This window comes from Triturus cristatus, chromosome 5_1 (assembly GCF_964204655.1).
Source record: "Triturus cristatus chromosome 5_1, aTriCri1.1, whole genome shotgun sequence".
In the NCBI taxonomy this organism is placed as follows: Eukaryota; Metazoa; Chordata; class Amphibia; order Caudata; family Salamandridae; genus Triturus; species Triturus cristatus.
This window is the reverse complement of record NC_140587.1, coordinates 580,585,457-580,610,058: the sequence shown is the minus strand read 5'-3', so window position 1 is coordinate 580,610,058 and position 24,602 is coordinate 580,585,457. Positions and strand designations below refer to the sequence as shown.

The following is a 24,602-nucleotide window of genomic DNA, read 5'->3' as shown; positions in this document are numbered from 1 at the left end:
ACACACAACCGTAGCTTTACGCTCCGAGGCCCGGATGTATTACAGCCGCGGCCAACATGCTCACAGGGGAGGGGAGGGGAGAGGGAGCGCGGGGGGAATAAAAAATATAATAATAAAACCTTACCCTGCAATCAGACCAGGGGTCCCTGCTGGTGACCGCCCGGCCGCTGTTGCAGGTTCAGCCGGTTCCCGGGACATCACCCGCCCCGTGGTAGCAAGTGAACACGAGGAGACTCTGACGTCACGCTGATGGCAAGTACCGCATGCGAGGCTGCGACTCAGCCAATCCAGACGCTGTTCCAACAGCAGCGCCAGTATTGGCTTGAGCAGTAGTGCGCATGTTCTGTTTAGGGCTTAAAATTTTTTGCGACCAGCCCGAACATGCGCACTAGGCTGCTCACTAGAAGAGCGGCATGGAACAACCCTCGCTCTTCTAATGAGCAGCTTAGTGCGCATGTTCGGGCTGGTCGCAAACATTTTTATGCCCTAAACAGAACATGCGCACGCACTCTTGCTGTGCGCTCCGCCGGACCGCCAACCACCTGATTCATTTATCATCGTCAATGCACTTGCAGTTGCACTGAACTCCTGCTGCGGCTGCCCCGCCACGCCCCGTTTTGAGACAACTGCCTCCGGTGAGTGAGTGAGATTGAGAGACTGTGACGGCAGCAAAGGCACGCATGCACGCTTGTAACTCGACTCGTGCCTCAAAGGTGGGGCAACGCCCAAGCGCCCTAATGGATGCACCGCCCCTGACAGCAGGACCACTTTCATAAAGTCCGCCCGCCTCATCTCCCACGCCAAGAAGGGGAACGAGCAGCTGCTGGGTCCCTCTGGCCCTCAGGATCACATATGAGGTCCCCACCACTCTTTTCATTCCATGGCGTTATTGCCTCCATGTGCCGGGGTGCACAACAGACCCTCCTTGGATCGCCCGACAAGCTCACCGTCGGCGCAGCCGAGGATACTGTCACTGCCCAGAGGCTGCAGCCAATCCTCCATCCTGCAGCCCTCTGTCGCAACGGCATCGCAGGCCTGCCTCACCACCCTGTGAAAAGGGGTTGGGGGTAGAAGGAGCACTGTTGTATCTTGATCTTGCCTTATCGCATGGAATACTGTTGATGTCACGCTGCCTTGAGCGATGACATCACAGGATTCCATGTCAGACGTTTTGGCGGTTGGAGTCAGTGGTGCCTGACCAAAACCCAGGTTGTAATGCTAATAAACTTCAAGAGTCTTACCTACAGTTTCATCGGAGTGTGCGTCTTTATTACCACATTATTTGGCAACGAACAGGATCACAGTAGCCAGGCTCGTATTATACGTGCTGGCAAAACAACCGCAATTATCGGCTGCAAAGTGTGAAGGTTCGTCTGAGGCCTTCATGATCTTGTCAGGAGAGTTCCTGCCTGTGTCTCTGCTTCCTGTGTTAACGTCTGAGAAACAGCTGCACTCTGTGTGCTCTCACTAATCCCTGCTCTCTGTTGTAATTGAAGATACTTCCACAAGTTGATTATTATAAAGTGAATACTTTATTAGGAGCGCTAGAGATAATGTTGGTGATCCCACTCCAGCCAGCAGAGAACTGACAGGCAAGGAACACAGCTATGTCATGGAGCATAGCAACACTAGAACCAACAGTGGAACTTACATTTAAAGAACCAGATACTGTATACTGTAATATAAATTCATGTTAGAATACAACACATCCTCTCTCCTTTATATCCATTAGATAACAATAACAAAATTACATTATCTTTAATTAAATTACAACACGAAAAAAAAAAAAAATGTCATACCTGCGAGACTCACTAAAAGTCGCCACATACATAGTCTTGAAGATATCTGGGAGGACACCTGGATCTCTGGGAAACAGATCTATTAGTAACGCCTCTGAGATTATCACCACTATCCCTTGAGAAATCACTGGGTGATCTCCTACAAGCTTTTTCTTCACTCACAAGCAGATGAGGATTTAAATTGCGAACAATTTCACACTCATCATTCTTCTCATGACTCTGGTTTTTCTTGTAAAGAGCAACTCTCCTCAGATTCCAACTTTCACCATTATACAAAGTGACATATCCTTTATGAACAGCTTTAACTTTGTATGGACCACGAAATTTGGTAAACCTACCACTCACACGACCAGGTTTGACTCTTACAAAATCATTGGTTTTGATGGTTCCATCATGTATTGAAACTTTGTCGTGATTTACTCTGTCATGATTGAGATGCACCAAACCCAGAAAATCTTTCATCCAGGCTGGAATTAACTTTGTACTGGCACAACGCCCCCTCATGACAACATAGGGAATTTTCCCAGAAACAGTATTTTCTGTTGTACGGTAAACCCACACAAGATGGTTAATCATCCCTCTCTAATCACCTCTGTTTGCAAACGCCATCTGAATTACTTCCTTTACCATGCGGTTGGCCCTTTCCACAACACCATTTCCCTGTGGGTTGTAGAGAGATGTCCTAGAATGTACAATCCCACATGATTTTAAATATGTGGTCATTTCAGTAGAAATAAGTTGTGTGCCATTGTCGGTAATCAACTTAACCAGATAACCTTCTTCCCTGAAGATTTCATCAAGCACACGAATAGTGTTTTTTATGGTGATTTCCGTACAAATTTCACAATTAGCCATTTGGATGTCACATCCACCATGACTACACCAAATTTCAGATCCAAGCTTAGACAAGTAAATGGACCTATAAAATCTAGACAGACCGTTTGCCATGGTAAACCCGGGTCATAAATCTTGCATATTTCTAATTGGCTTCCAACCTTCAGCCTTTTCTCACTCTCAACACAATCTACACACCTCTCTACCCACTCAGACACTTGTTGGTCCATGGCAGGCCACCAGAAGTGCTCCCTTAACCTTTTCTTTGTGAGTGATTGACCGATGTGGCCTTCATGAGCCAATTTGAACAAAACAAATCTCAATTCCTGTGGGGAAACAAACTTGTCATCTTTCATTATAACATTCTCCTTCTTGTCAGATATGGACAAATCTTCCAAAACGTTTCCAAAAGGTCTCACAGCAATAGGAAGGGTACTTTCATGCCTGCCACCTTTGATAATCAAATCTTTGACCACTTGCAAGGCCTCGTCTTTAGACATACATTCTTTCCACCGACCTTCATCAATTGCCCCATTGCACACTTCAACCAATTCTTCAATTGCAGCAACTGCACCCTCACCATCAAAAGACTCAACCTGTATTTTATCTACTTCATACCAAGGTAGAGGCAATCTGGACAACCCATCAGATTGACATTTCTTCCATCCTGCTATTTACTCAACTTTGTATAAATATTCTTGCAAACGGGCAGCTAACCTGGCCAGCCTTGCTGACCCCTTACCTGCACCACCATGAGATGGAATCTTGATCAGTGGTTTATGATCAGTTTGTAGAGTAAAATGAAAACCCCACAAATACATGTGAAAATACTCAGTAGCCCATGTGTAGGAAGGTGGATATCTGACTATGGTTACCCCCAACTTTTTGCCTAGTGTCTAGCTGGTTTTTCGACTTAGTTGGCCTGAGATCCTGCCATTCAGGGTCTCAGGCTGTCTGCTCTCTCTTTAAAATGGACTCCATGTACCCTAGGTACATAACCAATTGGTAAGGATCACCTTATTGGACCCTGTACAGTGTACCCTAGGTACCCAGGGCATAGGTGTACCCTAGGCCTCCCAGGGGCTGCAGCATGTATTATGCCACCCCTGGTCTGGCCTTCCAATCAGACACAACTGGCTGATCACTCAGCTGGGGCAAGGTCGTGTAATCACCCCTTGCTTAGATATAGTATGCCTATATCTACCCTTATATATAGACACATGTGTACCTATCAGTCACTCCTATGGCAGGCCTTAACAATCCTGGAGGCAGAGTGCTTGGTAACATGTGAGATGGTGCTCTAGCATGAGCTGAGCCTGTCTGCAGCTTTCGGAACCATGTCCTTATAGCTGTTCTATGATATAGCCTACCATATACTCTTAAAGTGCCTTATAATCTTAAACGGTTATGCTAACTATGGTTTGGCTTTATCAAAACATGTCGTGTAAGGTGTCTAACACTTTGGAATAATACCCCCATACCATTTCTGGTGATGAGGATATTATTCCTCCCTTCTAGAGGGAGAGACATGTTAAAATCCTACTTTGCTGTTTAACTCTAACCAAAGCCTCAGCATCACAAAATGGATGCTGCTGCCACAGACACAAGTCTGACCTCCTGCTGCTGGGAGGGATCCCAGCCAGGGAGGCCTGGACAATAGGTTTCCTGCTTGGGGAGGTGCTAGCACCTCCCCAGACAGCCTTTAGTGTATTGGGGCAGGGTGGGCTGAAAGGAATGAGACATGCCTGGGGCACACAAGGTGTTCCTTGCATAGTCCAGTTCAAACCGGCGCTGGGGCACTCCAGCCCCAGCTCTGGCGCGAAACTGGACAAAGGGAAGTGGGTGTAACCACCCCCTCCCAGGTCCCACCCATAAGGCGTGACCTAGCAGGTATCCCAGCCCCCCAGATTAGTATAAGAGTGGGAGTTGGGCCTCAAGACTTTAGATTATCCTGAACCTGCAAAACTGAACAGAAACTCTGGACCTTCGACATTCGACGAAAGAAGAAGACGGAAGAATCTCCCTTGTAGCCAAGGAGTGGCTACCCTGTGCAAACAGGCACCATCAAGAGACTACCCTTTGCTTTGCCCACGTTCTACGAGGAACCGACTGCAGAGCCTGACCAGAGCCTTGACTTCCAGACTTCTCCGACCCTGATCCACATCTACAGCAGAGCTGAGATCCGTGGAGGCGACGAGCGACGTGGGACCGGCTACCTGGGAAAAGTGGCTAGTAACTTAAAGCGCAGCTTCTGAGGTACCCTCGAAGTTGTGCACCGGGGATTGAGAAGCCCCAACCCCAAGCACCATCTGCACCGAAGATCAGCCCCCCACACTCCACGAGTCCTGCGTGGGGCCCTTCAGCATTTTCCTGCTTGCCGCGTCTGTCCGGTTGCTTGCCCGCTGGCTAGTGGCCTTTGTGACGACGCACCCTGAAATCTTCTGCGCTGGTTTGGCTCCTCCAGACTGGCTCCCGCTTCTCTGCAAAGAAGAAGCACCCCAGACCTTCCTGGTCTGCACCAGAAGCAAGTCCTTCGTCCTTCGTGGGTTCCGCTTGCCAAGGCTTGGTGAGTCCTAGTCCAACTTCGACGCCGCCGACAGCAAGAGCCTTCGTGGGACAGCTCGCCTCCTGGTCCTGGTCGTCCTCGACGCTTCCTGGTCCTCCTGGCTGCAGCGACAAGCTTCACCTTCACCTGCAATCTTCACGACATCGCCTGGTTCCTTCCTGGTTCCACGTGGTCACTGGCTAGTGACCTTGACTCTGTCCCTTCTGCTTGCAGGTTTCCTCTCTTCTTGATCCCAGCCTTGGGATCCACCGGACACTCTTCACTGACTGCCTGTCAGCATCTTTCTTCAGGCATCCATAGGAGTCGACGACGAAAACGACGCATCTTCACCCCTATGCACCCGCAGCCTGTGGGCTAGGTAACTTGGGTACTCCGGTGCTCATCAGGATAGTGACTATCCTAGTGTCTAGTTTTCAAGTCTCAACTTCCTAGCTACTCCGGAAGTGTCCTAAATCTACCGTTTTCTAAACTGTACTATTGCTATTGACTTTTACGCATTACGCGTGAGTGTTTCCACTCTGCACACGAATCCCGTGGGCCTCCCACTTCCTAACTAACGCTAGTGTAGTGTAGCCCCAGCGATTCCCTAGGCCTAGGCCTATTCTATTTCCGTGACAGTGGTTCTTATACCACTTACTTAGTATATGGTTTGCGTGGCCCCTAGGGCCTAACTGTATTACTTACCTGTGTGACTTAATGTATGCTTAAATAAGACTGTGTTGTACTTACCTCTAATCTCATAAAGAGTGCTGAGGGTTTGCTTAGAATAAATACACTTTATTTTATATATATATCTGTTGTGGTGTCCTTTCATTTGGTATTCAAGGGATTATATATGGTATCACAGCTGGCTTCACATGCCATTCAGAGTTTAGCCTAAGACTGCTCTTGTCCATGCTACCACTAGGATAGCTGGTCTATAAGGTTGACTTTACAACCAATCACCATAAGGGTATTTGGACTGATATAAGGTGTACACTAGAACTAGTGACATCATACATCAGGCCAACTTCTCACACCATGCTACAGCCAAAGCTTCTTTCTCTATTACAGAGTAATTCCTCTCGGAAATAGTGAGAGATCTTGAAGCAAAAGCTACAGTCCTTATTCCAGAAGGGTGTATCTGTGCTAAAACGGCTCCTATCCCCACCGCACTAGCGTCAACAGTGAGAATAGACTTCAATCTGGTATCCAATGGGGTCAATACTTTTGCTCCACAAATCTCACTTTTGAGTTTTCCAAAGGCATTTTGTTGCTCACCACACCCCTTTCTAAGCAATTTTTTAATATGATCAGTTTTTTTCTGCAAAATTATATACAAACTTAGCATAGTACTCTTTAAGTCCAAGAAAGACCCGAGCTGGTCTTTATCTACAGGTGCAGGGGCCTTTCTTATAGCTTCCAACAGATCACGTTTTGGTTTAATTCCACTAGCAGATAAAGTGTAGCCCAAGTAGTCTACTTCTTCAACACAAAATCTGCATTTTTCCTTTTTGAGTGTCAGCCCAGCATTATCCGTCTTACTCAAAACCTCTTTCAAGACAATATTATGATGTTCCTTTGTGTCCCGAAACACCAACACGTCATCTTGAAAATGAACAACATTCTTTGAACCTTTCAAAACTGAACCCATCATTCTCTGAAACACTCCAGCAGCGGACACCAAACCAAATGGCATTCTAGTAAACTGAAATACACCCTCCATAGTGATAAATGCCGTTAATGGTTTAGACTCATTGTATAGTTTGATCTGGTGGTATGCGCTGCGTAGGTCCAATTTTGAGAAACATTTCCCTCCTTTCAAAGACAGAATAAGTTCATTTATGTTTGGCAAAGGAAAATTGTCAACCACAATATTTTGGTTTAGAGTGCACAAGTCCACACAGAACCTGTAACTGCCGTCGGGTTTGCCCGTGATTACAACTGGCGAAATCCAACTAGAGGTTTCAATTTGTTCTATGGTGCCCTGCTCTACCATCTCACTTAGCATATGTTTTACCCCCTGTCTGGCACTGATGGGAACTTTTCGTACCTTGTGTTGCATAGGAACTGCATCAGGCTTGAGTACTATTTTGTGTACATAACCTTTAAGTTCTTCAATCTCTTCAGAGAATAGATTACTCATACCCTCTACTATCGCTTCAGTGGTGACTTCATCAACAACCATAACCTGATGTAAGGCCCTAGGATTTATGATAATATGTCAATCATATTGGTGTGCCCAACCTAAGATTGGTGGTCCACTTCGAGACACATACACCTTCCCCTTTACACACCTATCATGGAAAGCAATTCCTGTTAACATGTATCCAATATCTATCTCACCTTGGTACCTCCCAGGATTAATATCTTTAGGGAGCAAGGTCATATTTGGCCAAATACGCTTAAACGTTTCTTGGGGAATGATGGTGTGAAATGAACCTGAAACCACCATCAATTCAATCTCTTTTTCTTGAATCATGAAAACTGCCTTAGGTCTCAATCTCCTTCCTGGTGTGGTTGTTATATCATCCTCATCAACACATAAACTTTTGTCTGCACCTTCCACATCACATGTAGTTATATGTTCCCTGCATCATTTTGTACAACTGCTACCTGAGATCTACTATTTGTTCTGCATATCTTAAAGAAGTGCCCCTTACGGCCGTATTTTTTACATTCTTTATCAATGGCATAACATTTCTTATACTCAGCAGTGTGGTAAGTACTGCCACATCTGGTACACATTTTCTTGTATGTTTTGTTGTAATCTGTTACTCTTCGTAAAATTATTGTTGTACCTTTTATTGGGTACACCCTTCTTTCCAACAGTATCACTACTTTTATTGAAATTTACTGCAGCAACATCATCTTGTTCTAAACATGAAACCCCCGTTGTACTTTCTTTTTTCTCCATTTCTTTCATACATGTATCTGACTGCTCAACAACTTTGGCTATAGCTATAGCAATTCCCAGCGTGGGATTTTTTGCAGTCCATAACCTTTCTTGCATTTTTTTATTACGACAATGTACGATGAGCTGATCCCTGATCATCTCATCCCTCATCCCACCAAATTGACACTTGATAGATAACTCACGTAAACGTGTTACAAACTGGTCTACCGTCTTATCACTTCTTTGAGGCTGTGTGTTAAACTTATGTCTTCACATGACAATATTAACTTCTTTGGCAAACTGTTTTCTTAATCTTGCTTTTGCCTCTACATATACATTAGCAATAACTCTTCCTTCACCGTCCGTACTAACTGGTAAATATTTACAAGTGTGCTGCCCCTCTTTCCCTAGAGTGCTTAAGAGTAAAGTTTTTTTCCTTGCTGCGCTAAAATCTTTATAATCCATGGCCTCAATATAATTTTCAAAAATCTCCACCCATTCATCCCATTTAATAGGAGGTTCACCCGGTTGCTGTAGGAATAAAAGTGGTGGGATTACAGCAGCTTCCATTCTGTAACTTCTTCTCAAACCTGGTGTACTAAAAAGAGAAAGTGCTTGGTGTGCCTATCACCAGAGATCGTGAAACAAACAAATAAATAAAAAACGAGTTATTTAGTGGTTAGTCACAATCTCAATTATAGATTCCAAAGACAACTAATGGTAATTTTTTACAACCGAGGAAGTATGTGGTTGTTTCATTACCATATATACCAAGTCATGAAATATATATATCACGTACCTCAAGTAATGTATTCCTTTAGTTCCTTTTCATTCAATTTCTTCTTTTTTTTGTTTGCTGAAAAAATAATAGAGAAAAGAAAAGAAAATAAGGAATTGCGTGTAACTGACGACAGTATATATGACAGTCTTTGATAATTCAAGATGGCCGCCAGGTACGTCACCACATCTTAAGCGTCACTGCGTGGATACATCACCTCATCTACAGCATCGTCATCCCTACGAGCATCGTCACACGTAGGACCAAAGAACACAGAGAAGCAATGGCTCACCGAGACGCAATGGCCTCGAGAAGACAGAACGGTGGAATGCACGCTTCACCATGTACATTCAAATGGTAACTGTCAATCTTTGAATAACAATATGTTCAAATGAAATCGATGATGAACAAAGGATATGTAAATTCCGCAATCTTTTCACAACTTCAAAGTCATTCAAACGACAGTAAACATTCCGGTAGGGATATTTTAAAGTTCACTTTCTTTTCTTTCCTTCTTCTTTTTTTTAAATCGTGAACCGGTATGCACATGTAGCCACTATTAAACGTAATAACGTAGGCACATGGCCATTTCCCATTGAATCACGATCAAAATTAATCAAGGTTCACAGTCATGCTTAAGTCTGAGGTCAATTCCTTACGTCATGCTTTTTGTTCGTTATCCTTGTAAGCACGCTTGAATTCTCGTTGCACCAACGGAACCAAAATGTTCACTCTACGCTCATCGAGTGTTGCCAGCTGATCGTCGCCATCTATTGTAATTGAAGATACTTCCACAAGTTTATTATTATAAAGTGAATACTGTATTAGGAGCGCTACAGATAACGTTGGTGTTCCCACTCCAACCAAGAGCGGTGCAATTTTCCAGAGAAGGCAATCATTGGCTAGAACTCCTGCTTCCTCTGTGTTTCCGGTGGAATGCTGCCGACTTCATGACGTCCTGTACGTGACTGCCACCGTGTGGTGGAGCCATTAATTTTCCCTGTACAAGCAGTTCAGGAGAGAGAAAGTGTGAATTCAGTTTTTGTGCTGAAGTATCTGGGACGCTTACTCTACCTTGGTGAGTAGTCAGACCCGTATTTTTTTTGGGGGGGGGGGTTATTCACGCTGGCAGGCTAGTGACATTAAGAGCATTGGTACCTCTGGTTTCTCTGGGTTCCTTTTTAAAATTTTATCTTCTCATTGCCTTGCTTTCATTTGTGAGTGCCAGAGACAGTGTGGATTCATTTGTGGCTCACAAAGGACATTTGGGCCAAACCCTTACCATTAAGAGACTGAAGGACCAATTTTGGTGGCTTGGTATGGATGTTCAAACCAAGGTGGAAAGATGTGGGACTTGCATGAACTCAGAAAAAAAAGACTTAAACTTGGCTTGGGGTGGGGGGTGCGAGAGGGCGCCAGGCAAGATGATCGCACTTTACTGCTGCTCCGCCCGGCTGATCTCTAATCCGTCCAGTATCCGCCCAATATTATTGCATCGAATCTTGAAACAGACCGCCCTACTTAGCGAATACATCCTGAAGCGAGTGGAGTGAGCAGTGACTTTCCAGGGGCACCGTGCGGGCTGCACATTGAGAGCCGAGAATCAACTGGCGAGCGGTAACATGGCGGCCGCTACGGCCTGATCCGACTTTATTCCGTAGCCTTGGCTCGAGGTGTGGAGAACTGCCAACTGGATGGCGAGACTTCCTGGTGTGGATCCTGCCGGAGGAGGGCACCGCGACCGGCCGCCAGTATCGCCCTGTGAGTGGGGGTGGAGGCCGCCTCCCATTGCGCCATCTCTAATGGCTGGGGCCTACTGTGAGGAGCGCTGACACTCGTCCCCGTAACTGGGAGCTTGATGGGGCCGGGGGTGGAGACTGTGCACCCTGCCTTTGACTGCTGAGGTGGCCACCCGGTCCCTACGAGGGGGCCGTCAGGATTTCGGACGCCGCGTAACTCTGACCTGTTTTCCCTGCACATTTCGGTGCAGACTGTGCCTGCTGACCCGGCTGGAAGCAAGACAACCTTCGGCTGCCACGAGCCCTGCGCCCTGAGAGACGATCGGCGCCGACAGCAGGTGGCAGTGAGTGGGGTGCAGCTGGGCTCTTGGCCCTCAGCTGCAGCGGTGGGTGAGGGCCGGCCGCGCTCTGCAAGCTGCTGCCTGTATGTGTGGTGTGGTGCGCCTTGGTTTGGCAGCGTCTGATGTGGTCCTGCACAGTGGCTGAGCTGGGATTTGGTGTACCCCGGTGCATCCTCTCTGGCTTCCCTTTTCTCCTCAACTCTGAGCTCCCAAGCTCCCTGCACTGCTGCTGTCGACCCGCTGCTCATCCCCCGGGATACTGCAGACGCCTTGGACCTGGGTCACATTCCGGCTGCGGCCCGACCGGGGCGCTGTGGTGCTTGAGGCCGGCTTGCTCAATTCAATTTCAGCATTAATCGGCCAGAAATTGACAGGGTGGTCGGCCCGTACCGCCCAGGATCCCCAGTGACTGCTGCGTGTTTGACCTTACTTGGGCCTGCTCTGCTGCTGTTTCCCCGCATTACATACCTTTTCAGGAGGGTGGTCGTGAATTGGCAGGCCTAGTTCAACGCGGAAGACTGCTGCGTCATAGGCCTACGTCTACTGGCGATTGCTTGTGCGCCTCGGGGCTCAGACAGTGGAGGATCTCAACCTTTCTGTGTCTTGTTCTCTGCTGAAATGGGGGGCATGGACAAAACACAACCTCGCCTCAAATTTGAGGCGCGTAAACCCACGAAGTCGCAGCAAAGAGCGGCCTCGGACTCCGAGGCAGATGCCCTGGGAGAGGGCCCCTCCAAGCTGGAATCAACTTTGCTTGCTAAGCAGAAGAGTCTTCAATCTATCGAAGGGTCCATGGCGGCAGTGAATCACAGACTTGACCATATGTCCTCCCAACTAGAGAGACAGAATGCGAGGATGGGGGAAAAAGAGCAGCGCGTCTCAACAACCGAGGATGGTGTGAGCGAGGTGGCGGACAAGGTGCTCCACATGGAAAAGGTGTTAGCCCTTATACAAGCGAAGAATGAAGATTTGGAGGCCATGTCCTGCCGCAACACCATCCGTATCGCGGGCCGACCGGAGTCCTACATTGAATCCTTGATCAAGGACATCTTCTGCTCTGACACCCTATCCCCTATGTTCATAGTGGAGCGGGCCCACCGCTCGCTGGCTGAGAGACCGGTTCCAGGTGCCCCACCGTGTCCTATAATAGCACGCCTGTTGAACTATCGTGACCGGGATGCCATCTTGAGGCTCGCTAGAGAAAAGGGCACAATTAACCATCAAGGGAACGCTCTGTCTTTCTTCCCTGAGTTCACAGTGGCCGTCCAGGCGGCAAGGCGAGAGTTTGGTTCAGTTAAAAGATTCTTGCAGTCGGAAGGCATCCCTTACGCCATGCTGTACCCCGCCCGTTTGCGGGTGGGCCAGGATGGGGACTGTAAAATCTTCACATCTCCTAAGGCAGCAATGGATCACGTCAAGAAGTTGAAACGAAGAAGATCTGAGACTGCGATGGTTCATGATGATGAGGAAAAGTGATAGTGTACCTTGGTCTGCTCTATAGTTCTGTTACTGTCTTGCATTCAGGACTTGCCTAGATTTTTCACGCTAGACATCTTGGCTCACATTGTTGCTTGGTCATACCTTGCTAACTAGTACCAATTGCGTTCCCCTGCACTGTTTGTATGCTACATGCTCGCTCTTCTCTGTAGATATAACAGTCTTTGATAATTCAAGATGGCTGCCAGGTACGTCACCACATCTTAAGCGTGACTGCGTGGAAACGTCACCTCGTCTAGATCGTCGTCATCCCTGCGAACATCGTCACACATAGCACCAGAGAACACAGAAACGCAATGGCTCACGAGACGCAATGGCTTCGAGAAGACAGAACGGTGGAATGCCTACCATCAGGTGAAATTGCATCATGACTCCAAGCAATTGACGGCCTTCATCACCACTGAAGGTGTATTTCGGTTCAGTAGATTCCTTGAATATTACTCGAAGTGTGTGAGGGACTTTGCTAAGAAGTCTATTCCATTGAGGGACATACTTAAAAAAGGAAAGAAGTTTGAGGGGGGAGATCCAGCAGATGGCATTTGAGCAACTCAAAATGGACATTGTAAATGCTAACTTGTTATTTCCTTTTCAATGTGGTTTAAGAAGTATTCTAACCGCTGATGCGAGTGCGAATGTCATAGGGGCTGTTTTGTTCCAGGTGCATGGAAGCTCTGAAAAACCTGGCTTTCGTGTTGCGCTTGTTGACTGAGTCAGAAAAAAACTACTCAGTTATTGAGCGTGAAGCGCTAGCAGTACCATGGGGTACTAACCATTTCCGGGTGTTTTTTTGGGGCAGGAAAGTTGTTCTGAGAACTGACCTTAAACTGCTATTACAAGTGTTAGGACCCAATGGATGTACCAGATGTTCAGGTCTCTTAAGAAGGTTGGCTGTAAAGCTACAGGAATACAACTGTAAACTTGAATACCTACCAGGTTGGAAGAACAATGCAGCAGACTGTTTGTCTCATTTGCCTGATAATTTGGCTGACCAGTGCACTTTTGAAACAGAAGAAGTAGTAGCTGACGTGGAGGATGCGATTGAAGGTCTACACAGGTGTGTGTCCATGAGTGAGTGGAAGGTAGCCATGGTATCTGATGAGGTCCTTAGGGCAGTAAGGGAGTTACTCAAAGAGGAATCGAGAAGAGAAAGCACATTACCGCAGGCAGTTAGACCTTTTCATAAGGTCCTGAAAGAAGTATCCCTAGTGAAGAAGGGTCTTATCATGTGTAATGAAAGATTTGTGCCATCTATAGCTGTGAGGGAAAAACTCATGAGGATAGCTCACAAAGTACATTTGGGCCACACCCTTACCATTAAGAGACTGAAGGACCAATTTTGGTGGCCTGGTATGGATGTTCAAACCAAGGTGGAAAGATCTGGGACTTGCATGAACTCAGAAAAAAAGTCTTAAAGTTGGTGCTAGAGGGCGCCAGGCAAGATGGCCGCACTTTAGTGCTGCTCCGCCCGGCTGATCTCTAATCCGTCCAGTATCTGCCCAATATTATTGCATCAAAGCTTGAAACATACCGCCCTACATCGCGTATACATCCTGCAGCGAGTGGAGTGAGCTGTGACTTTCCAGGGGCACCATGCGGGCTGCACATTGCGTGCCGAGAATCAACTGGCGAGTGGTAACATGGCGGCTGCCGTGGCCTGATGGGACTTTATTCCGTAGCCTCGGCTCGAGGTGCGGAGAACTGCCAACGGGACGGCGAGACTTCCTGGTGTGGATCCCGCCAGTATCGCCCTATGAGCGGGGGTGGAGGCCGCCTCCCATTGCGCCATCTCTAATGGCTGGGGCCTACCGCGAGGAGCGCTGACACTCGTCCCCGTAGCTGTGAGTTTGACGGGGCCGGGGGCGGTGACTGCGCACCCTGCCCTCGACTGCTGAGGTGGCCAGACGATCCCTACGAGGGGGCCGTCAGGCTTTCGGAGGCCGTGTAACCCTGACCTGTTTTCGCTGCACATTTCGGTGCAGATTGTGCTTGCTGACCCAGGGACATCTTAAGGATTTTGCGGGCCCTGGGCCAAACATATTTTGGGGACCCCTGTTCAGAACAGCTTTGAATTTATGATCCAATTTGTGCCCCTGTTTCCCACTCAGTTTCCGCTTCCTCAGCTGTGTTAGCGATCCAGTTTGCATCATAGGTATTAGCCTATATATTCCCGATGTAAACGGACACGTGCAGCTGACAGTGGTAGGATTTAGTGTTTGCTGCCCTGCTTATAGGTTTTTAATATCTGTGCTTTTTAACAATTTCTCCTACCTATGTGCACTTGCACTTTACTTGATTCTGTTTGCCTACACCTCCTTAGCTACTCCGATTCGCATCTCGCTTTTCCTCCAGTCCTGCTCCGCCGCGGCTGATACGCCGAATGTGCGGAGGGCAGGGGCTACTATCGGGCTCCTCACTTCCGCCCACTCAGTTTCCGCTTCGTAAGCTGTGTTACCGATCCAGTTTGCATCATAGGCATTAGCCTATATATTTCCGATGCAAACGGACGCGCGCAGCAGATGCGTGCAGCTGGCGCCCCAAGGGGGCGCCAAAGGCAAGTCCGTCTACGCCCGTCAGCGTCCGGCGCCGGCCATGCTGCCCAGTTCCCCTCAGGTGAGTTTCTTCAACTATATTAAAATAGGGAAACACTGCTTAGCCTTAGGTGGCTACCATAATGTCAGTGTACAGTGGCTGATCCGAGCTTGGAGGTAGACTTTTGATGTAATAAGTGCAACTGGTCTCTCCTCCAGCCCAGGAAACTCACACAAAAGATCCTCCACAGAACAATAAGTGTAAAAACAATAAGAAAACAGAGGACTTGAACGCCACCCTTTTAAATTGTCGCTCTATGCAAAAGCATGAACCACACATTTATGACTTACTTTTTGACGAACAGCCTGATCTTTTATTTTTCACTGAGACCTGGCTGTCTGAAGCCTCCAACCCTACCATCACCTTGGCCATCCCTACGGGTTATAAAATCCTTAGGAGAGAACAACCGAGTAGGAAGGGGGGAGGTGTCGCCATAATTTACAATAAAAAACTAGACTGCTCTCCCATCCCGATGGAAAACATAAAGAGCACAGAGTCCTTAGGCTTCCGCTGTACCTTATCCCCCATCATAGCATAGCTGATTTTCTGAATTACAGACCTCCCAGTGCAATTTGAATCTTGGGGGCATATTATCAAGCCAGGCGATAAAATTATCGCTGCTTTAGCGGCAGATAACTGCCGCTTAAATGGCGATAATGGGCTTGATAATATGCTCTATGGAATTCCAATTGAAGCCCATGTTAAATGTGAAGGACGTCTAACATGGGCTTCAATTGGAATTCCATAGAGCATAATATCAAGCCCACTATCACCGTTTTAGCTGCAGTTTTCTGCCGCTAAAGTGGCGATAATTTTATAGCCTGGCTTGATAATATGCCCCTTAGTTACTACACTTAATACAGCCACCACCTCCCTGACCTTAAAATACAACAAATGCCTTATTCTGGGAGATTTCAATATTCATATGGACAATGGAAAAGACCCTCAAACAATTTCCTTGTTGGCGACGCTGCAGACGTGCAACATGTTTCCATCTATTTCTTCGGCCACCCATAAGAAGGGCTATACCCTAGACCAAATGTTTCACAACTTTGACATATCAGTAAGCCTACCTCTTCCCATTACCTGGTCTGACCACCTCCCAATTAAAATTCGTCATTCCCAACTCTACCACAGCCCCTCGGGCTAACGCAGGGCAGAGGGTCCCTAATTGCAGGACGTTCCATAAAATATCCATCCCGATGTTAGGAGACGCCCTCGGTCATTCCTCACAGGAGTTGTCTGGTTGCCCTCTCAATAGATTCATGGCTCTGAACCAACATTGGTGCAGTGGTACCAATTGTTTCCTGCTCCTCAAAGAGGTCGCCCCACCAGCTCCATGGTTTAACGATTCCCTTAGATCTAGCAAAAGAAATTGTAGAAAAATGTAACAGAAATGGCGTGAATCTAATCTACCTGAGGACAGGAAGGTGTATAAAGACACCATAAAAGCTCATTACATTCTCGTGAAGGCAGCCGAGAAAACACTTTTTTCAAACCAAGTTAGAAAATGCACAAAATAAGAGTAAGGATATCCTTAGCATAGTTAAATCCTTTACCACCCCGAAAGTCGGCACAAAGGAAGGGCCATGCACGGAAGAATGGTCTAAGCAAATTGCTCAATTCTTCCAAAAAAGAGCTCCGTGACTCAACAAGCCTTCACTAACATCTCAGAGGAAGAACTGACCTCATACCTTAGTTCTAATAGCAAATTTCACCTCTTGGATCCTCATCTTGTTGGACTTGGCCCTTTTTCCCTGAATTTTTTCGTTTTTACAGTGTTAAGGTGCATGTGCTCCCTTCTCCCAAGATGGCTGCCACAGGCCCCTGCTACTGCAGAGTGGTCTTTCATAGTAGCACCCTAGCTGCCAGGAGCTGGCTGGAACCCCACAACAATGTTGCGACACCAGCCCGCCTTTTTGTCCCATAGGTAGAGTGGGGAAGCTCCTGGAATGTGCTGGAACCTTCTAGAAGGGAGGTGTGGTTTTTCTTTTGCCGCCTTGGCTAGAGGTCACCTGACCTAGGGCTACTTAAGTGAGGGAGGGAACTTTTTGTGGTGAGTTGGCCAGAGGGGTGAAGCAGAGCTGGAAGAATCCACCAGAAGTGTAGGCGGTAGGGCCTAGCCAGGGACTTATGCCCTTGAGAGTGACAGGATTTAGGTGCTGCCTCTTAAGTGAGTGAGGGACCCTGTGAAACCCACTGATCTTGCCCAGCAGTAGGAGGACCCAGAGAACCTCTGCCCAGCCTGACTAGGAAGGACCTAGTCGCCTTCTCCATCCCTACCCCCCTGTAACAGAACCCCTGAAGGGCGCCAGATACATCTGCGCCAACAAGACTTCATCTCACATCTGAGAACTCTAAACATATATGCCAAGCGCTGAGACTGCGTGTCCAGATTGAACTCTAAACCTATATGCCAAGCGCTGAGACTGCGTGTCCAGATTGAACTCTAAACCTATATGCCAAGCGCTGAGACTGCGTGTCCAGACTGACCCCTGAAGCCGTATGTAAAGCAGATTGAAGAGCCACCGGGGATCGGCCAGGTATTAGCGCTGTGACCCCTGCGCTCCCTGATCTGGCCTGGGACCCCTGGCAGCGTGCTCCGCTGAGCGCGGAACCCCCATCCTTAACTTGAGCACCCCCCTGTGACGTGGAAGCCAGCGCGCTCACCGCCGCGGCCCGGAGGCCGGAAGAAGCGCCCTGCCGTGTCGCGAGGCCCGTGGAGAAGCCCGGTGCCCCGCCGCTGCCGTCGCAGCTGCGTGCGAAGGTGCGCGAGGCCGAGGTCCCCCTATCATCGCTGGAGCAGACGCCTTCGGACGTCGAGATCGAGGTAAGCCCGGAGGCTGGGATTGTCCCTGGTGCGCCCCCTACTAGTTGGGAGCCACACCGCACCCTCAGCCCGGGTCCCCTCTCCGTGGGAGTCCCCCTTGTCATCGCGACAGAGAGACCCCGCCGAGGGATCCCTTCCTGGTGCCCCCGTGACTGCACTGAAGCGCGGTGCCCTACGAACTGCACCGGAGCCCGAGAGACTCGCTCCGCAAGTCCCGTGCGCTCCCTGCGGACAGCCCCCGTGTGAAGCATTGTCTGCCCCTGAGTACGAGTAGCGCTCTGATAGCCCTGTTCCGACCTGAAGTGCTAAATATCCGTACTCACGAATAGCGCTATGTTATCTATGCTCCGTAGTGAAATGCTGAATGTCATTGCTTACGAGTAGCTCTATGTTACCTATGCTCCGTAGTGAAGTGCTACGTGCTATTGATTACGAGTAGCGCTCTATTATTCCTGTTCCATGTTGAAGTGCTACGTGCTATTGATTACGAGTAGCGCTCTGTTATTCATGTGCCAGATTGAAGTGCTACACGCTATTGATTACGAGTAGCGCTCTATTATTCCTGTTCCATGTTGAAGTGCTACGTGCTATTGATTACGAGTAGCGCTCTGTTATTCATGTGCCATATTGAAGTGCTACGTGCTATTGATTACGAGTAGCGCTCTGTTATTCATGTTCTATATTGAAGTGCTAAATGCCATCGATTACGAGTAGCTCTCTGTGCTAGATGCCCCGTTCTGAGGTCGTCACCCGTTAGCGCGCATAGCGCCATAATCACCCCCCTAAGGCGCTACAGGAAAGTGAAGCGCGCGTGTACCTCTATGTGAAGGGTAGTTGTACCTCAGGCAGTACTGATATGTCATGAATGTCATTTATGGTATGACCAGCATTTATAGATCCTGACTGACATGTACATCGCTAGGAATGGTATTACCAGCTTATGAAATGTACTGCTACCTCATGAACTGCATCTAACGTGATCTGCTTGGATAAACTTGAATATTTACATAACTCCTACAGTGTGGCGTCACTTATTGTGTGTGTTCCTCGTCCCATGTGAGGTGCGTGTTGTATGGTTGCTTTACACACAGACCTTTGGTGGCCCGACCGCTCGTGTCACGTTACCGCCCCATAGGGCCTGGAGACCCCAGGTCCTACATTGGTGGCGAGCGGTGGGATCCTTAGAACCTGTGACCATACAGCACCCTTCCGTGAGGCGGAGGGCGCCACAATAAAACGCCTAATTGTTCCAGAGCTCTAAAACCATTGATTGCTGCATTGTTATTTCCACTGTCCAGGTTGAGAGTGCAAGAGTTCTGGTTAGCTGATAACTGTTGCCTACACCCTAGGAATTTTTCTCCTTAGTGTCTAGGTCCCCACCTGCCAGAATGGAATTCCGGTTAGCTGACCTCGAGGGGTACACTGTGAAGCAACTAAGGGAGTTCGGGCAGGGGATGGGGGTGCCTGGGATGCGGAGGGCCAAAGGACCGGAACTCCGCACCGCCATTAGGGCATGGGTAGAAGCCCACCCAGAAGGGAGAGAGGATGAGGGACAGGAGGCGCCAGATGCACCTCAGGAGGAGAGCGCCCAGGAAGTACTAGACATCTTAAATGTAGATATGTCGGAAAATGTGCCCCCAGGGAGACGTTCTGGGGCCAGTAGTAGGACAGGGTCTAGAAGGAGCGCGTCTCCAGAGGAGTACGAGGACAGGAGGGAAGAGAGGCAATTAAAATGGGAGCTAGCGAAATTAGAACATGAAAGAGAAAGGGAAAGAGAGAACAAGAAATGGGCAATGGAGGAGAGGAGGATGGCGCACGAGCTTCGGCTAAAGGAGTTGGAGCTGCGTGCCCTCCAGATGAATGTGTCCAGTGAGGACACTGGTGGCAGCATACCGAAAGCTCCACAGGAGCTAGAATTTTATTTACCCCAGGATGACATCACCAGGGTGTCTGAGGAGGCATTGGTGGGTGACCCTGAAGGGGGTGGTGCAGGGCTCTTCCAACCCAGCGAGGTGGGGGAGGTGGCAGATAGCCCAGCTAGGTCCCAGGGAGAGACGGTTGTAGGGCCTCATGACCTATCCATAGGAAGGAGTGAGACGGGGAGGTTTCCCGAGGTGCCCCAACCGCAGTCTCAGGGCCTGGAGAGTGCCGCAAGGGAGCCCCAGGTTGGGAGCCTAGGCTGTCCCGATGTGCCGCCCGAGGAAAGGGAACCCCTAGTGTCAGGAGGACCCAGGGCGACTGTAACCAGCGCTCCTGAGGTTCTGGGGTTGGCCCAGTTGCAGGGTTTAGATCCTGGGCTGGGATACCAGGATCAGGGGTTGCCTGACCTGGCGGGTGGGACGCCTGTTAACAGTGTCCCCCCAGAAGTAACTTCCAGGGGTACTCTTCCCGGTGGGAGGGTGCGGAACTCTGGGAGGGGGTGCAGAGGGAGGAACGTCTCGCCTCGGGCACCGGCTCAGCCTAAGGGTTTAGACCCTAGGTTGAGGAATCAGTTGAAGGGTCAAGGCCCTGTACTGAGGAGACAGTGGTGGTCTGAGGGTGCCTCGCAGGGTAGGGTGAGGAACCCCAGAAGGAGAGTTAGGGGGAGGAGAGCCTCGCCCCTGAAGGCTGGTCAGCCTAAGGGTGTGGACCCCAGGTGGAAGGACCAGAGGCAGTTTAGGACTGCAAGGAAGAGTAGGAGAGTGGTCAACGGGCACTACAGGCCTGGGGCTACTGCCCCCCACTCTGCGAGACCACGAGGGCCAGAGACATCTGGATGGCCCAGGGGCCGGTCCTGGCCACAACTAGCTAGGGAGCCCCAGTGGGGTGGTTTCGTTGGTCCAGGAAGGATTGAAAGGGAACCATCGGGTTCCAGAGTGGCAGAGAATCTGCAGTTGCGGGCCTGCATCCACCTTTTCTCGCCCCAAGAAGGGAAGACCATCAAGGCATTGATCGGTCTACCCTGGCTTTTGGCTGGAAGGAGGTTATGTTGGACTTGGCCCTTTTTCCCTGAATTTTTTCGTTTTTTCAGTGTTAAGGTGCAGGTGTTCCCTTCTCCCAAGATGGCTGCCACAGGCCCCTGCTACTGCAGAGTGGTCTTTCATAGTAGCACCCTAGCTGCCAGGAGCTGGCTGGAACCCCACAACAATGTTGCGATACCAGCCCGCCTTTTTGTCCCATAGGTAGAGTGGGGAAGCTCCTGGAATGTGCTGGAACCTTCTAGAAGGGAGGTGTGGTTTTTCTTTTGCCGCCTTGGCTAGAGGTCACCTGACCTAGGGCTACTTAAGTGAGGGGGGGGACTTTTTGTGGTGAGTTGGCCAGAGGGGTGAAGCAGAGCTGGAAGAATCCACCAGGAGTGTAGGCGGTAGGGCCTAGCCAGGGACTTATGCCTCTGAGAGTAACAGGATTTAGGTGCTGCCTCTTAAGTGAGTGATTTCAAAGTACACGGTGGCCAAGGAGGGGTCCTTATTCTTGGCCTTTATGGACCTCTCCTCGGCCTTCGACTTGGTCAACAGGTCCAAGCTGTGGCACATTTTACTGGAGTTTGGCGTCGATCCAACACTCGTCCATTTTATAGCTTCTTTACATCAGGAGCTGTTTGCGGTAGTTAGGGTCTCTAGGGAAGGCAGGTGTACAAATCGATTCAAGTCTGAAAGGGGGGTACGCCAAGGCTGCATTTTGGCCCCCCTCCTTTTCACCATTTATATCAATGGATTGGGAAAATGTTTGGTGGATGTGGAGGCGGATGTCCTGCGTGTAGGAGCTATGTTAGTTCCAGCTCTCCTATACGTGGACGACGCAGTTTTACTAGCGCGTACGGGAGTTGGGCTCCAAAGACTTTTGGATCAATTTGGTGTCTTCATGGCTCGATTAGACTTAAAAATAAACGCTAAAAAGTCACACACGATGGTGGTAGGTCATTGTAGAAGCAGGTTTAAAACTAAAACCTTTTTCTGCGAAGGGGAGCAAGTTTCCAGAGTTGCTGTTTTTCCCTACTTGGGTGTCCTTTTTGACGATAAGGGATCCTGGGGCCCCCAAATTAAGGCGAAGAGCATATCTATGGCTCGTTCGTCATCAGCCCTTATGGGCTTCTCAAGAAGACTTGGGTCTAGGCCCATGGAGGCCCTCTTGAAAATATACAATACTAAATGCATATCGATCGCTTCTTATGGCTCACCCTTGTGGGGTTACGCATCTGTGGAAAAAATTCAAAGAGTGGAGAATGGTTTTATTAGATATCTTCTGTCCCTCCCCAAATCCTCCCCGACCTTCGCTATACATTTGGAGGTGGGTCTGGATTATCTTACAGATAGGCTAAGACTGGCCCCCCTGATTTTTTGGTTAAAAACCTGGCTCAATCCAGAGTTAACATTGAATCATACCATTATGTCCGACGTCAGGGGAATGGATCGGGCCCATAAAATCCCATGGCTGGTTTATCTGGAAAGACTTTTCACCAGTTGGGCCGTACAGAACTTTTCCAGTTGCCAGCTTCCATTAGGAAGGAGGACGTTAATTGGATCAAAACTAAATTTATGGAGAGGGCTAGATTGGACCGGGAGGAAAAGGAACTCGAGAAACCAGCTGTTAGGGCGCACTTTATGTTAACCTTTTCTCCCGCACTAGAGCCCTACCTTAAAATTGTCACTAAACCTTTTCACAGGTTTCTGTTGACCAAATTTAGGTTTAATTTGATTCATCAGATTTTAGGCAGTCACCCATCCTGGATAAAACCTGAACTAGACACTCTGCATTTTATTATGTTTTGCGAGACTTACAGGGATATAAGGAAAAGATACTTGTTACCAACATTGAAAGAGGCTGGCTTTACCCAGGTCAGGCCTGCATTGATCTATCTCCAGCACTTGGGGTCCACTCGTATTATTTTTTGTGTGGCTAGTTTTCTAGTGGCAGCCATTAGGATCAAAAAGCAAGCCCCCCTCAATGAAATGTTTTAAGTTTTTAAGTGGATTTTAATAACAATTAATTTGTTTTGTACTGTTTAGGTTTTGTACTGATTTCTGTAAATCTGAAATTGAGTGTTTTTATGGTGTATGTTGTGATTATGTATTTTTTGTGTCTTTTATGATTTTAACGAATCGAATAAAGAGTATTTGACTGACTGACTGAGTGAGGGACCCTGTGAAACCCACTGATCTTGCCCAGCAGTAGGAGGACCCAGAGAACCTCTGCCCAGCCTGACTAGGAAGGACCTAGTCACCTTCTCCATCCCTACCCCCCTGTAACAGAACCCCTGAAGGGCGCCAGATACATCTGCGCCAACAAGACTTCATCTCACATCTGAGAACTCTAAACATATATGCCAAGCGCTGAGACTGCGTGTCCAGATTGAACTCTAAACCTATATGCCAAGCGCTGAGACTGCGTGTCCAGATTGAACTCTAAACCTATATGCCAAGCGCTGAGATTGCGTGTCCAGACTGACCCCTGAAGCCGTATGTAAAGCAGATTGAAGAGCCACCGGGGATCGGCCAGGTATTAGCGCTGTGACCCCTGCGCTCCCTGATCTGGCCTGGGACCCCCGGCAGCGTGCTCCGCTGAGCGCGGAACCCCCATCCTTAACTTGAGCACCCCCCTGTGACGTGGAAGCCAGCGCGCTCACCGCCGCGGCCCGGAGGCCAGAAGAAGCGCCCTGCCGTGTCGCAAGGCCCGTGGAGAAGCCCGGGGCCCCGCCGCTGCCGTCGCAGCTGCGTGTGAAGGTGCGCGAGGCCGAGGTCCCCCCATCATCGCTGGAGCGGACGCCTTCGGACGTCGAGAACGAGGTAAGCCCGGAGGCTGGGATAGTCCCTGGTGCGCCCCCTACTGGTTGGGAGCCACACCGCACCCACAGCCCGGGTCCCCTCTCCGTGGGAGTCCCCCTTGTCATCGCGACAGAGAGACCCCACCGAGGGATCCCTTCCTGGTGCCCCCGTGACTGCACTGAAGCGCGGTGCCCTACGAACTGCACCGGAGCCCGAGAGACTCGCTCAGCAAGTCCCGTGCGCTCTCTGCGGACAGCCCCCGTGTGAAGCATTGACTGCCCCTGAGTACGAGTAGCGCTCTGATAGCCCTGTTCCGACCTGAAGTGCTAAATATCCGTACTCACGAATAGCGCTATGTTATCTATGCTCCGTAGTGAAATGCTGAATGTCATTGCTTACGAGTAGCGCTATGTTACCTATGCTCCGTAGTGAAGTGCTACAGCACATAGCACTTCACTACGGAGCATAGGTAACATAGCGCTACTCGTAAGCAATGACATTCAGCATTTGATTACGAGTAGCGCTCTATTATTCCTGTTCCATGTTGAAGAGCTACGTGCTATTGATTACGAGTAGCGCTCTGTTATTCATGTGCCAGATTGAAGTGCTACACGCTATTGATTACGAGTAGCGCTCTATTATTCCTGTTCCATGTTGAAGTGCTACGTGCTATTGATTACGAGTAGCGCTCTGTTATTCATGTGCCATATTGAAGTGCTACGTGCTATTGATTACGAGTAGCGCTCTGTTATTCATGTTCTATATTGAAGTGCTAAATGCCATCGATTACGAGTAGCTCTCTGTGCTAGATGCCCCGTTCTGAGGTCGTCATCCGTTAGCGCGCATAGCGCCATAATCACCCCCCTAAGGCGCTACAGGAAAGTGAAGCGCGCGTGTACCTCTATGTGAAGGGTAGTTGTACCCCAGGCAGTACTGATATGTCATGAATGTCATTTATGGTATGACCAGCATTTATAGATCCTGACTGACATGTACATCGCTAGGAATGGTAT

General features: G+C 48.9%; 1 protein-coding gene and 1 long non-coding RNA gene across 3 annotated transcripts in view; one reads left to right on the top strand and one right to left on the bottom strand.

Annotated features, from left to right (window-relative positions):
* The window catches only part of LOC146831224 (uncharacterized), a 146,102-nt gene extending 136,344 nt beyond the window's left edge, over window positions 1–9,758 (bottom strand). Inside the window, exons 1-2 of the long non-coding RNA XR_014961252.1 lie at window positions 9,512–9,758; window positions 8,874–8,930 (exon numbers count right to left, since the gene is read on the bottom strand). This is a non-coding gene — a long non-coding RNA (uncharacterized LOC146831224). The remainder of the gene's footprint in view (window positions 1–8,873; window positions 8,931–9,511) is intronic.
* Window positions 1–24,602, top strand: part of MCMDC2 (minichromosome maintenance domain containing 2) — a 1,176,074-nt gene that overhangs the window by 204,747 nt on the left and 946,725 nt on the right. The window lies entirely within an intron of this gene.